Source organism: Apus apus, chromosome 3, assembly GCF_020740795.1.
Source record: "Apus apus isolate bApuApu2 chromosome 3, bApuApu2.pri.cur, whole genome shotgun sequence".
NCBI lineage: Eukaryota > Metazoa > Chordata > Aves > Apodiformes > Apodidae > Apus > Apus apus.
Window position 1 is genome coordinate 2,688,083 of NC_067284.1, and position 4,808 is coordinate 2,692,890.

At 47.8% G+C, this 4,808-nt stretch overlaps 1 long non-coding RNA gene across 1 annotated transcript; it reads left to right on the forward strand.

Annotated features, from left to right (window-relative positions):
* Positions 1-1,184: 1,184 nt before the first annotated feature.
* On the forward strand, positions 1,185-3,032 carry LOC127382074 (uncharacterized). Its single transcript, XR_007888854.1, has 3 exons — positions 1,185-1,388; positions 1,773-2,135; positions 2,318-3,032. It is a non-coding gene; the product is annotated as an uncharacterized LOC127382074 (long non-coding RNA).
* The last annotated feature ends 1,776 nt before the right edge of the window (positions 3,033-4,808 follow it).

The window sequence follows — 4,808 nt, forward strand, 5'->3', positions numbered from 1 at the left end:
GAGGTGAGACATGAGGAGGAAATTCTGGTGTGAGGGTGATGAGAGCCTGGCCCAGGTTGCCCAGGGAAGCTGTGGCTGCCCCATCCCTGGCAGTGTTGAAGGGCAGGTTGGATGGGGCTTGGAGCAGCCTGGGCTGGTGGGAGGTGTCCCTGCCCATGCAGGGGGTTGGGACTGGATGGTCTTGAAGGTCCCTTCCAACCCAAACCATTCTATGATGTTATTATATGATTCTAGGAAATGCTGCTAAAACAACTGAGACAACGACACAATATCCTGTCAAACAGGGAGCTAAAGGGCTGAGATGCCTCAGTTAGAAGAGGAGAAGGCAGAGATATGTGATATTGTTTGGGGCTTCAAAAATCATGAGGGTGTAGGGTCAGGTGACTGCAGAAACTACCAAATCCTTCAAATGTGCAAGCAGGGGCGTGATGAAAAGCAGACAGATTTTGAACAGCGGAGATCTTCAGGAAGAAGCCAAGCCAGCATCCCGAAATTAACCCGCACATCCCAGGACCGCCGGGCAGGATAAGCTCAAGCGTCCTGGATAAGCCGGGGAAGGGGTGGGCAGGGAGGGAAGGGGGGGGGGGGGGGGGGGTCGGTCGAGCTGTGAGGCGAGAGCGCAGGGACCCTCCTCCCTCCCCCCCGCCCTCCCGCCAACCACCGGCCGCGCTGACATCACCGGATTTAAATAGCTCCGCAGCCCCCCGGATACAGCGCTCCCCATTGGCGGAGGCGCCAGCCAATGGCCGCGCCGCGCCGCTCCCCTCCACCAATGGCGAGGCCGCCAGCGCCGCGCCCCTCCCCTGTCGCTAAGGGAGGGAAATCCGGCGCGGCGCGGCGGGCGGGCAGGTGCGGCCGCCCGGGGCTGGGGGGGGGGGGTCCCTCCCTGCACCCCCTCTCCTCCCCCCTCCTGCCGGTTTGTGGGGTGTTTTTATTGTTTTTTTTTACCCCTGCCACGCCGCCTCCCTGTAGCCGGGGAGTTGGCGGAAAGCGGCGCTTTGCCGCCTGTTGTTTTTCAGGGGGATGCGGGGTCGGGGGGGGTGGGAGCGAGAGATCTGCCCGGGGTGACTCCTTTTTGGGGGTGGGGGGACGCTAAGCCAGGCTGCTGGGATGAGTGGGCAGAGGAGGGGCAATCAGAGCACCTGCGTTAGGAGCGGGGGCCGGGGAGGGGCCGCCCCCCCCCATCCCCATCCCCGGGGGTGGTACCCGGAGCCCCTGGATGTCGGCACCGGAGCTGCGATGGACGCCCCGCCGCCGAGGGAGAGCTGCTCCGCCCGCCCGCCCGCCCGAAGAGTCCCCGGGGCTTCTCCTCCTCTTGGGCCGACGCTCCGCTCACCCGCGGCCCGGATGGGTAGGTTGCCTCGGCGGCCACGGCTGGAGCGAAGCAGGTAAAACGCCAGGCGCGTCGAGGATGCTGTCTGGAGAGGGGGGAAGTAAAAAAAAAGGACCCCCCCCCCAAAAAAAAAAACAAAAACAAAAACAAACCCCCAAAAAAGAGGATGCCTGGCAGCGGCGGGGCTGCCCCCGGGGCGGGATGCCACCCGCAGCCACTCTCCTTCCTCCCTGGCAGGTGCAGAACAAACCAGAGCCCTCCAACATCCCGAACTCGGGAATCTTTTAACTCGTTAGCCAAGCTCACCGCCTGGCAAGGAGAACCCCTCCCTTGCCATCCAGCTGCAATCACGTTGCCTAAAAACATTTCTGCTCGGTCGCTGCTGACTGCTGCACGCCCTCCAAACCTTCCTCGACTTGTTTCTCTCCCTTTCCCACAGCGTCGTTGCCTGAATGCCCGAAAGATGCCGGTGTGCACACCCGACAGGCAAACGCCTGTGTCAGAACCGTAGGCAGAACAGGCAGCAGGGCTGCGACATTCCATGGATCTCCTCTCCCTCTGCCTTGGGCTTCCAGCGAGGTGATGAACTTCCTGCCTTGCTGCTTTCCTTCGTCCCCACACCGAGAGCAACGCTTCATGGCGCAGTCGTGCCGGGCAGATTTTTTTTTTAAGATCATTCCTGTGCAACGTGGAGTATTAGTTATTGCAGGAGAAGCTGCAAATAACTTGCTACGGAGGCCCTGGTGAAAAATAAAAATAGTGCTTCCCTGAAACAAAACCACCGAGGGATCAGAAATCTGAGGTGCATGTCTGTTTCTGTCTTTATGATATGATGAAGTTTGTTTCAAGGTTTCTTTCCCTTTGGGAGAGGGGAGCCTTTAAAGAAGAAATGCTTCCCCCCCCTGTGTTTCTCTTTCCTCCTTTTCTTTACCTGTTATCCCTGCCCGTGACTGTGAAGCCTTGTTTCCCCTTGTCTTGTTGCAGGACTCCTTGGATGAATGGGAAGTAAGTGCTGGGAGTATTCGGTGATGTCGTGGGAGGAAGGCAAAAGCCACCCAGGCCCTGTTCCCTCCATCTTGAGGCTCCCGTGGTGGTTTGCAGCAGCACAGGGAAGTATGAAGCACTGAGGGAGTGAAGTCAGTGTTTCAACCTGACTTCACTTCAGCGCAGAACACCCCGCAAGGTTCAGATCAAGGGAGGACCAGGGGTAAGAATAGCAGAAGTACTTGAGGTGCCTCTTTTTTAAAAATCCTCTTTTGGGTATTTAAAGATTAAGGAGCTATTTAGAAAAGATGACTCCCCACATATGTTCATGTGTCTTAATAAAAGATAATGGTCTGCATTATCTTCTGTGATAGATGCATCTTGGGTGAATCTGTATCACCTTTCTGATTTTGGGGGAACTGTATTGATTGAAGTTAGTTAAGGAACTAACCCAGCTGAGTTTTAAATAACTGGAATAATATTCTCCCTCTCTTTCAGTCAGGTTTGCCCTTCATGTTACTTGTGTTTCATAACCCTCCTAGCTCTCCGTTTCATCATTACAAGAGCAGCATCTCTATTGTAAAAAAAACCAGACAACTGAATAAAAAACCCTACAAACCCCAAAAAAAAGAGAAGGAAAAAAATCTCTTTAAACAGAGTCTTTTTGCAATTTGATCTTTATTTTCATTTTAAATAAATTCAGAGTGCAAGCTCATCCATTTTTTTTTTTAAAGGCCAATTTAGTTTCATTTACTTACACTGGTATTTTTTAGAGCCAGAAGCTCTCAGGAAGAGAATGTGTTTGATGCACCAGGGCCCTTTAGGGTTTTGATAAAAGACATGATATCATGAGTAACATCTCCACTTCTGTTATTCTTCTTATATAGTAGTGACAAGATTGAATCACCATTTTTAGCTATTCTTCAGCAGAACTTGTAATCTATCAATGTGTCAGCTCAGCAGCAGTTTTCTCTTCGCACTAATGTGAACCAGAAGGTCCAGCTATCACTGATTTTGACAATTTTATTTTATCTGAGATTGCATGTACTGCAGAAGTTTGAAGAAAATGAATTATAGGACTTATTAGATTTTCCTGAAGATGCACAAAACATAAAATACGTCATCTAAAATGTTTTTAACTGATTTGTGCTGGATAACATTTTGAAGTTAGGTGTTTCATAAGCCTTCTGCTATAAACATGGTGAAATATTTGGGTGATAAATAACAAGTATAAGATCAAATGTAGATATTTTTCTGAATGCCCGGGCTTGTCCTCTGTGTTGTTACATAATGCATCGTAAAGAAGTACGTGCCTTCATTCTCTTTAAATCACTCCAGCATGGATAGTGCTAAACCTTCCTTCAAGTCCTCCTTATGCAAGTCCTTACTGCTGTTAATAGCTGTTTACTTAAAAAACAAGATAACCACAGACTTTTTGTGAAGCTCCTTGCACTGCTGGAATTTACAATGTGTCAGTTCCAGGTGCTTTGCTCCCTTTCTCAACGATAGACCAAAATGTTATGAAAAAACAGGGTTTTTTCCCATTAGAAGAAAGTCCCATTCATTCCACTGTATCACAAGGTAATCTGGTTTGGATTTTTTTTTTTTCTTAGTTACATCAATAAGCATATTATATTATTTGACACTTTTCCAGTGTCAAAATACAGCGAAACAGACAAGGATGCAGAAATACTTTGAATGGCTGCTGAAAAATGCAGGCACAGAACTAAGTGCTGAAAAAATATGTAGCATAATGAAAATTTGTGGCCAATCTAGAAAAGTTATTCTAAAAAAAATGTAAAAATCCATATAGGCATTAAGTACTTTTACTTAAAATAAAATCTGTTACACAGAATAAGCAGCATTCAAGGGAAATTGATGAGAGGTGCATAGAACAGAAAGAATGTGTTTTTTTTAACTATGATGTAATGATGTTCTGTATTTCTTTTCTTGGGAAGTGGAATTTTCCTTGTCTTTTTGTAAAGGCATAAAATTCATAACAAGCCCTTCAGAGAATGAGGTGCACTGCCTGAGAGGTGAATTTTTTAGCTCTATCAAACAGAGATCATTGCTGGGAAAAAAAACAAAAACCAAAAAACAACAAACCAAAACCAAAAGAGGAGTAACCCATCTGGGTTTTCCAATAAAATGGAGATCTTTCCAAGCAGTCTGTCCTTGAACAAGGCCTCAGTTTTAAAGGTACTGAAATAGGAATATTTCAACATTCAACATTTGAAATATTTTTTTTTTACCTTTGTTATGCTCTTACAAATTTGGGCTGCTGGCTTAATTTAGTTACTTCCCTTCTCATAGGGGGTAGTGCTTATTTTAGGAGGTTCAGCTACATTCTGTTTGGGTTTTGTTAGGAGACATGGAAAATATTTTAAATGCTTTTTGCAAAGCAGTAGGTTGGTGGGAGGAGATCTGCCCTGGAAAACAGCTCACCTGCCGAATGGGAGATGAAATAAGAATGAGCAGAAGGCTGAGACAA